The following is a 10,761-nucleotide window of genomic DNA, read 5'->3' as shown; positions in this document are numbered from 1 at the left end:
CAGATAAATGCTAATCTTTGGATCCTGAATCCTTGAATCTATTGATCCAAGAATCCTGAAAAAAATTTACTCAACATTTAAATATTGATTATCATAATAATAATAAAATCAACATATTAGAATGATTTCTGATAGATCATGTGAGACTGAAGACTGGAGTAATGATGCTGAAAATTTAGCTTTGATTACAGAAATAAATTACATTTTTTAAAATATGTTCAAATAGAAAGCAGTTTTTTTAAATAGTTAAAATAGTTTGCAGTATTTTGGATCAAATAAATCCAGGCTTGGTGAAACATTAAAAATCTTGCTGTTAAAAAACTTTTGAATGGTAGTGTGTCTAATACTAATGATTAAGAAAATCTGTTTTTGCAGACATAGCTGCTTACTGAATTCTGTGAAAATGGAGGACAGTGAATCCCAGCTGCCTTCTGATCAGGATCAGACTCCGGAGCCTCTCCTCAGCTCTCTGGACATCTTCCTCTTCTCTCTAGTCGCAGGACTGCTTATCTACTGGTTCTTCTTCAGAAAAAAAGCCAGAGCCGGTTCTGGATATCAAGCCATTCCATGCAGTGTAAGTGCCTGATTTTAACTTCCCTTCCCCCTTCAATTGTCCTCAAGAGGGAAATATTACACCCACACAAATTTTTCAGCATGACTGAAATGTTGATCAGAGCCTTTAAAGATTTTGTGAAGCACAACAGAACTGTATTCCAACTTCCACCCCACAAAAGTGTAAATGCAAATAATAAAGTTACAAAATGAGCTTATGCATTACAGCCCATGGCAGAAACTGTGTTATAGGGCTCAAATTTGCGATAATATTTTAGTTGGACGGCCCTTTTATAGTTTTTCTCCCCATAGACCTTTGGCCTTGTTTGAACAAAGCATCGTTTCTGCACCATGGCTCGTTCCTAAAGCACTTTGTGGTTCGGTTGGTCATGGGATCCAACATTGCAAAGTGTTGACATCATGGGATCGAGAGAATGTGCGTGCGTTACATTCTGTCTCAGTGTTACGGTCTGTAGCAGCTGAGACAGTTCATATACACAGTGGTTATGTGTTATTGTGAATTCCAACAGCTACTTCTTTGTTCACGAATTTTCATATGTGTCAGTTTGGTAAAAGTGAATTTCCTGTTCAGTTTTCATAATGTTAAAACAGACACGTCAGGGACAGAGTTGGTGATATTAAACATTAAACTGAGCTGTGTAATAAACAGAAGGATTATATGCGGTTGAAAATGAGCACTGTTTGTTCAGGTGGAGTCACAGGATGTGACCGTTCCTGAATGCTCCTCATAATCCTAGTTGTTGTGTTGCGTGTTAAACTTGTGACCTATTCACCCTTGAAAACAATGAAGGGCCTGATGACTTTAGCATCAAGGTACCAATAAAATATATATTTTTTAAAAAATTCAAAGTTTTATTCAGCTGAATAAAAGGTGACATATTGGCACATAGTGACACAATCTAATGAAATAAATGTATCGTTTCCACTAAAATATTAAAGGGATAGTTCAGCCAAAAATGAAAATTCTGTCATTAATTATTCACCCTCATGTCGTTCCAAACCCGTAAGACCTTTATTCATCTTCAGAACACGTGTAAAGATATTTTTAATGAAATCTCAGAGCTTTCTGACCCTGCATAGACTGCAATGCAACTGACACATTCAAGGCCCGGAAATGTGGTAAGGACATCTTTAAAATAGTCCTTGTGACATCAGTGGTTCAATCTTAATTTTATGAAGTGATGAGAATACTTTTTGTGTGCAGAGATATCAAAAATATCCCTTTAAGCACCAAAATGTTGATAATAATAAAAAATGTTTTTGAGCACCAAATCAGCATATTCAGATGATTTCAGAAAAATCACTCGACACTGAAAACTGGAGTAATGCCTGCAGAAACGTAAAATAAAAACAACAACAACAAAAAACATATGTATTGGACGGTAGTGTGCACAGCTTTTTTTCTTCCGACATACACTACCAGTCAAAAGTTTTTGAACAGTAAGATTTTTAATGTTTTTTTTTTTTTTTTTTAAGAATTCTCTTCTGCTCACCAAGCCTGCATTTTTTTGATCCAAAATTCAACAAAGCTTAATATTGTGAAATATTTTTACTATTTAAAACCTTTTCTGTTTGAATATATTTTAAAATGAAATTTATTCCTGTGTTCAAAGCTAAATTTTCAGCATCATTACTCCAGTCTTCAGTGTCACATGATCCTTCAGAAATCATCCTAATATGCTGATTTGCTGTTCACAAAGTTTTATTATTATTATTTTCAATATTTAAAATAGTTGAGTAGAGCAAATAAGGCCTTTAAGGTTATGTGGATTTAAGATGTAGTCCAACGCAAAATATATGGCTAAACACACACTAAAACACATCCATGATGGAGAAAACACTCACAAACACAGAAATTAAATAGTTAAACTGTTATATTAATGTTCATTAAGCATTACTGCTTTTACACACACAGACATAATTTGTTGCACCTTGAAGATTTGTGTAATAAATGGTAGGTGACAAAATGTTTAGTGCAAATATTGACTTTAAGATTTTATATATCATTTTCAGGTTTCGCTGTAATCATAATCTTGTATTATTGTCAAATATGATATATCTGTATAATTTAAGTGTTAAACTTTGACTAAATGTGATTTGAAATGTTGTAACAGTGATTTAGTTTATGCATAAATTGAAATTAATTGAAAACAAGCCATGAAATGCACTGTTGTAGTCTGTTTAATGATGCATTAATGGTCTTCTACTGCCATCTAGTGGTTAAAGTTGCAATTTCATGGCGTTTTAAAAAAAGGATGCATTGTTTTAAGTTTATAACTGTAACTTTGCCTTTTTTGCCTTATGTTGATAAAATTGTATGCTTCTTTAGAATCATATGATAATGATTTTACTTAGGTTTGTGAAATTTTGTTTTCTTTTAGGATTTATAGATTTTTGGGTACAGTAGATCATGATCTTATTATTAAGTGGTGCTGTTTTTACTGACTAAATGCAAATGTTCAACATTTTTTTGATAATTGTTGATCTAGAGGGTCCAGAGAATGTTACTACAGTGATTTTATGTATTTTGAGTTTAAAACCTAGGACTAGTTTACTGGATTGACAGCAATGGTCCTGGAGGCAAAGTTGTTCAGAATGAGGACATCTATATCATATGATATGAAGATCTAGTGGTTGTGTGAATATATTTGCATGTTTTTAGCAAGTTGAGGCCAATTACCATAGAAATTTTGTTTTTGAAGCCGTTTTAACTGTTATAGTGCCACCTATGGTCTGATCTTCATGAAACTTTGCATGCCTGTTTAGCATCATAAAAGGTTGTGTGGATTTAAGATGTAGTCCAATGCAAAATATATGGCTAACACAATAAAACACATCCATGATGGAGAATACACTCACAAACAGAAATTAAATAGTTAAACTGTTATATTAATGTTCATTAAGCATTACTACACACACACACACACACACACACACACACACATGTTGCACATAAGAGATTTGTGTATTAAATGGTAGGTGACAAAATGTTTAGTGCAAGTCTTTTTTTTAAGATTTTATATATAGTTTTCAGGTTTCACTGTAATCATAATCTTGTATTATTGTCAAATATGATATATGTGTTTAAATGAAGTGTTAAACTTTGACTAAATGTGATTTGAAATGTTATATAGTGATTTAGTCTTTGCATGAATTGAAATGAATGGAAAATCTGTGAATAGCACTGTTCATTTCAATGAGCCATTAGTGGTCTTCTAGTGGTTATAGTTGTAATTTCATGACATTTTAAAGATTTTAAAGCATTGTTTTTAGCTTTATAACTGTTACATTGCCTTTTTTTTGCCTGATGTCTTTAAAATGCAGGCTTGTTTAGAATCATATGATGATGATTTGACTTAGGTTTGTGAAATTTTCTTTTCTTTTAGGTTTTATAGACTCGGGTACAGTAGATCATGATCTTATTATTAAGTGGCTATCTAAATGGTAGGGATGTGACAGACCAGTTTTCGCGAGATCTCGTGACAGTATCCTCCCACAACATTTTGCCATGTTTACATTAGAGCTGCACTATTAATCCTTAAAATATTGAGGTGTCGATTCAAACACCCACGCGATCTTATTCCTAAATGACAACGAGTTATCTATGTCTATTAGGACTGTTTCACATCGCCAGTGTCAGTGGAGCGTGAGAAGCAGGTTTTGTCGCTGCCCATGTTAATGAATCAGAAGGTCGGAGTAAATGTGAACGCAGAAAGAGCAACACAAACAGTCTTTTCAACCACATTATAATCATTATTTCTGTGTTACAGATATTTAAATAATAGAAGTACTGGGATAAAAGTTTATAGTTTGGGTATAAACACTTATTGTCTACAGTAGCGATAAAAACGAAAGTATTTTAACACGTGTATCTATTGTAACGCTTATCCTCTTCCGCCAGGAGGTGGCGACAACTGCCCGTTTAAAAAAAAAGTATGTCATTAAATCATTCATTCAGGAGATTTCAATAGTCAAACAAGTCTTAATGAAGTGAGACACTGTCTCCTTTATTGAATGTTTTTTTTTTTTTTTTTTTTTTTTGTTTAAATGAATATATGTTTTTAAAAGACTTAAGCAATGAACAGTTTGTCAGAACCACTAGTAAATTGTTATTTTGTTTAGTTTTCTAATCTTTTTTCTCCAGAATCGTGAGAGAATCGTAATCTCCCATTTATAAAAAACAACTAGGATTCTCAATTTATCAATCATGAACTCTTGTTTAAATGTTGTTTATTATTACTGCATATTTTCATTAAAATTGAAGTTTAATTTCATAAAGTTCAAAATGCACCTTATTTTTTTTTTTGCATTTTGTGTTTTTCAGTTGAATAAAAGACTATTTTCCCTGTATATTTCATCATTGAGGATTTCTTAAGAAAAGTTTAAAAATCTTGTCTCGTCTCATTCTCGTGAACCCAATCTCGTGTCTCGTCTCGTCTCATGGGATTAGTGTCTCGTCACACCCCTACTAAATGGCTAAATGGCTAAATCTAAATGCAAATGTTTAACTTTTTTTTGATAAATGTTTATCTAGAGAGTCCATGCAATTTTACTGCAGTGGTTTTACTGATTTTGAGTTAAACACCTAGAACTAGTTCACAAAAGTAGTTTTTTTTTAATTATATGAAATATTTAAAGAAGAGTTGGATTGACATTAATGGTCCAATGTCAAAAGTTGTTCATCTTTAGGAGATCTATCAAATGATATGAAGATCTAGTGTTTGTGTGAATATATGAGCATTTATTTAGCCATTTGAAGCCATTTACCATACACAGCTTGTGTTTTTGAAGCCTTTTTAACTGTTATAGCGCCACCTATGGTCCGATCTTCACGAAACTTTGCATGCTTGTTAAGAATCATCTGACACATGTTCTCACCAATTCAGCGTAAAGATTTGAGTTTTTGTTTAGGTTTGATAGGCTTTTGGGTATATGTGGCCACAGCCCCTTTTGTAAATGACCCCGTTATAGCTAACCGAAGGACAAAATTCAACATTTTTTTGATAATTATTGATCTAGAGAGTCCAGAGAATATTACTGCAGTGGTTTGATCGAGATTGAGTGAAAAACCTAGGACTAGTTCGCAAAAGTAGGTTTTTAACATATTTGTGAATATTTAATGAACGACTTGAATGACAGCAATGGTTCTTGAGGCAAAGTTGTTCATCATGAGGAGATCTATCAAATGATATGAAGATCTAGTGTTTATGTGATGAATATTGTTAGCGCCAACTAGTGGCCGATTTGTTTCAAAATTCTTACAGACCTTTAGGGCCAGAGCATTAGTTTTTCTCTATTATAGCGCCACCAAGTGGTCAAGGTCCGAATTTTTTGGATTTGACCAAAGGCTGAGCTTTTACATAGGTGTTCTGAGTTTGGTGATGATATGTCATTCTGTTCCATTTAGCCATTTGAAGCCATTTACCATACACAGCTTGTGTTTTTGAAGCCTTTTTAACTGTTATAGCGCCACCTATGGTCCGATCTGTCATAGCGCCACCTATGGTCCGATCTCCATGAAATTTTACATGCTTGTTAAGAGTCATCTGACACATGTTTTCTCCAACTTTTGTAAAGTTTTGAGTTTTTGTTTAGGTTTTATAGGCTTTTGGGTATATGTGGCCACGCCCCTTTTCTAAATGACCCCGTTATAGCTAACCAAAGGACAAAATTCAACATTTTTTTGATAATTATTGATCTAGAGAGTCTGGAGAACTGCGCTGCAGTGGTTTGATCGAGATTGAGCGAAAAACCTAGGACTAGTTCGCAAAAGTAGGTTTTTCACATATTTGTGAATAATTAATGAATGATTTGATTGACAGCAATGGTTCTTGAGGCAAAGTTGTTCATCATGAGGAGATCTATCAAATGATATGCATATTGTGTGGATGTGTGAAACACCACGTGATTTACAGAGGCAAAAAACTCGTTAGCGCCAACTAGTGGCCGATTTCTTTCAAAATTCTTACAGACCTTTAGGGCCATGAGTCGAACATGCCCAGTGAGTTTCGTTCCGATCGGCCTCCGTTAACCTTGTCTAATGGGTGCTCAAACTTCATTGGCCGATGGCGGCCATGTTTTTTTTGAGATACGCCAATGTCCTCATAGACCCTTATGGCACATTGGACAGAGACACTGCATACCAATTTTCAGGTCGATCGGACTAACGATTGCATAGTTATAGTCATTTTTATTTTTTTTCAGCTTATAGCGCCACCAAGTGGCAGAGCTGTGCAATTTTTTTTTTTTTGACCAAAGATTGAGCTTATACACATGTGTACCGAGTTTGGTGAAGATATCTCATTTGGTTCATGAGTTATAGCCATTTTAGTAAAAATGGCCCCCACCTGACAAACTTTTTGGGGCCCTTTCGCAACGATGAGTCAAAATTTTCAATTTTTTTTTTTTTTAATTATTGATATTCACTGTCCAGAGAACATTTCTGCACTGGTTTGGTTCCGATCGGGCGAAAAACCTAGGACTAGTTCGCAAAAGTAGGTTTCGGACATTCGGCCATTTTGCGGAAAAACCGGGCCCCGTAGAAAAAAATGCGCCAGTGCACTTTTGTTTTGACTTGACCCAAGGATTGCAAAAATGTAAAATTTTTGAGTCTACGACAAAAATTGTTTTAGGAGCTAAAAATGCAAAAAAAAAAAAAAAATTTTTGATCGCTGTTGTGCGCCACCTATAGGCCGATTGGGCTTGTTCTTTGCGCCTGAGTAGCGAGGAGGGACTACTACCTTCTGACCAAGTTTCAGCTCTCTAGGCCTTACGGTTTGGGCTGCACGATCAGTTTTAGGGAAGAATAATAATAATAATAATAAAAGGCTTACGATAATCTTACAATAGGGTAAGGCAAAAAAAAAAATCCTAATTACAATAGGGTTTCAGCTAAGCTTAAACCCCTAAAAAAAAAAATAATAATAAGCAATTAATAATAATAATAAAATATAGCTGCAAGCAGCAATTACCGGGGTTCGAGCATTTAAGGCCTTTGAGGTGGTATGCAAATTTGTTCAGAATGAGGTGATATATCATACAGAAGATGTGTAAGATCTAGTGTTTGTGTGAATAGATGAGCATTTTTTAACAATTTGAGGCCATTTACCATAGAAATCTTGTTTTTAAAGCCTTTTTAACTGTTATAGCGCCACCTATGCTCCGATCTCCATGAAACTTTGCATGCTTGTTAAGAATCATCTGACACATGTTTTCTCCAATTTTCATAAAGTTTTGAGTTTTTGTTTAGGTTTTATAGGCTTTTGGGTATATGTGGCCACGCCCCTTTTCTAAATGACCCCATTATAGCTAACCAAAGGACAAAATTCAACATTTTTTTGATAATTATTGATCTAGAGAGTCCAGAGAACATTACTGCAGTGGTTTGATCGAGATTGAGTGAAAAACCTAGGACTAGTTCGCAAAAGTAGGTTTTTCACATATTTGTGAATAATTAATGAACGGTTTGATTGACAGCAATGGTTCTTGAGGCAAAGTTGTTCATCATGAGGAGATCTATCAAATGATATGCATAAATGATGTGTGTGATGTGTGAAACACCCACGTGATTACAGAGCCAAAAACTCGTTAGCGCCAACTAGTGGCCGATTTCTTTCAAAATTCTTACAGACCTTTAGGACCATGAGTCGAACATGCCCAGTGAGTTTTGTTCCGATCGGCCTCAGTTAACCTTGTCTAATAGGTGCTCAAAATTCATTGGTCGATGGCGGCCATGTTTTTTGAGATACGCCAATGTTCTCATAGACCCTTATGGCACATTGGACAGAGACACTGCATACCAATTTTCAGGTTGATTGGACTGACGGTTGCGAAGTTATAGCCATTTTTATGTTTTTTTTCTATTATAGCGCCCAAGTGGTCAAGCTCCGCAATTTTTTTTTGATTTGACCAAAGGCTGAGCTTTTACATATGTGTTCTGAGTTTGGTGATGATATGTCATTCTGTTCCAAAGTTATAGCCATTTTACTAAAAAAAGTGGCCCCGCCTCTTTTGAACGTTTTGGCGCCCCTTTGCGACCGTGAGTCAAAAGTTTAACTTTTTTTTTGGCGCCCCTTTGCGACTGTGAGTCAAAAGTTTAACTTTTTTTTCATAATTATTGATCTAGGGAGTCTGGAGAACTGTGCTGCAGTGGTTTGATCGAGATCGAGTGAATAACCTAGGACTAGTTCGCAAAAGTGGGTTTTTCACATATTTGTGAATATGTAATAAACGACTTGATTGACAGCAATGGTTCTTGAGGCAAAGTTGCTCAGCATGAGGAGATCTATCATATGGTATGAAGTTCTAGTGTTTCTGTGATTATATGAGCATGTTATAGCAATTTAAGGCAATTTACTTTTGAAATTTCGTGTTGTTGAAGCCTTTTTAACTGTCATAGCGCCACCTATGGTCCCATCTCCATGAAATTTTACATGCTTGTTAAGAGTCATCTGACACATGTTTTCTCCAACTTTTGTAAAGTTTTGAGTTTTTGTTTAGGTTTGATAGGCTTTTGGGTATATGTGGCCACGCCCCTTTTCTAAATGACCCCGTTATAGCTACCCAAAGGACAAAATTCCACATTTTTTTGATATTTATTGATCTAGAGAGTCCACAGAATATTACTGCAGTGGTTTGATCGAGATTGAGCGAAAAACCTAGGACTAGTTCGCAAAAGTAGGTTTTTCACATATTTGTGAATAATTAATGAACGGTTTGATTGACAGCAATGGTTCTTGAGGCAAAGTTGTTCATCATGAGGAGATCTATCAAATGATATGCATATTGTGTGGATGTGTGAAACACCACGTGAGTGAGGCACGTTACAGAGGCAAAAAACTCGTTAGCGCCAACTAGTGGCCGATTTCTTTCAAAATTCTTACAGACCTTTAGGGCCATGAGTCGAACATGCCCAGTGAGTTTCGTTCCGATTGACCTTCGTTAACCTTGTCTAATGGGTGCTCAAAATTCATTGGCCGATGGCGGCCATGTTTTTTGAGATACGCCAATGTTCTCATAGACCCTTATGGCACATTGGACAGAGACACTGCATACCAATTTTCAGGTCGATCGGACTAACGATTGCATAGTTATAGTCATTTTTATGTTTTTTCAGGCTTATAGCGCCACCAAGTGGCAGAGCTGTGCAATTTTTTTTATTTGACCAAAGATTGAGCTTATACACATGTGTACCGAGTTTGGTGAAGATATCTCATTTGGTTCAAAAGTTATAGCCAAATGTAAAAATGGTCCTCCACATGACAAACTTTTGGCATTCCTATTCGACCGTGAGTCAAAATTTCAACTTTTTTTTGATAATTATTGATATTCAGTGTCCAGAGAACATTTCTGCACTGGTTTGGTTCCGATCGGGCGAAAAACCTAGGACTAGTTCGCAAAAGTAGGTTTCGGACATTCGGCCATTTTGCGGAAAAACCGGGCTTCGTACGAAAAATCTGCGCCAGTGCACTTTTGTGCGTATTGACCCAAGGATTGCAACGATGTAAATTTTTTGAGTCTACGACAAAAAATGTACGAGCTAGGGCCAAAAATGTAAAAAAAGTTAGTTTTTTGCGCTGTAGCGCCACCTTTAGGCCGATTGGGCCGGTTCTTTGCGCCTGAGTAGCGAGGAGGACTACTACCTTCTGACCAAGTTTCAGCTCTCTAGGCCTTACGGTTTGGGCAAGGATGCTTTAAATTGTTCAAAAGTGATAATGAAGACATTTACAGAAGATTTCTATTTCAGATAAATGCTGTTTTTCTGAACTGTCTATTCATCAAAGAAACCTGCTGTTTTCGACATAATAATAATAATAAATGTTTTTTGAGCAGCAAATCAGAATATTACTATGATTTCTGAAGGTTCATATGACTGAAGTAATGATGCTAGAACTTCAGTTTTGAAATCAGAGGAATAAATTACATTTTAAAATATATTCAAATAGAAAGCAGTTATTTTAAATAGTAAAAATATTTCAAAATTTTACTGTTTTTGCTATATTTTTAATTAAACAAATGCAGGCTTGGTGAGCAGAAGAGACTTCTTAAAACACATTAAAATCTTACTGTTAAAAAACTTTTGACTGGTAGTGTAAATCACTTTTCACATTTTATTGATTGTGTGTCCTAAAAAAAAAAAAAAAAAACACCAGAAAAGTATACAGGAGGAAATGATGTGCAGTGGTGTGA

Source organism: Labeo rohita, unplaced genomic scaffold (genome assembly GCF_022985175.1).
Source record: "Labeo rohita strain BAU-BD-2019 unplaced genomic scaffold, IGBB_LRoh.1.0 scaffold_985, whole genome shotgun sequence".
Taxonomy (NCBI): domain Eukaryota; kingdom Metazoa; phylum Chordata; class Actinopteri; order Cypriniformes; family Cyprinidae; genus Labeo; species Labeo rohita.
This window is presented reverse-complemented; position numbering follows the sequence as displayed.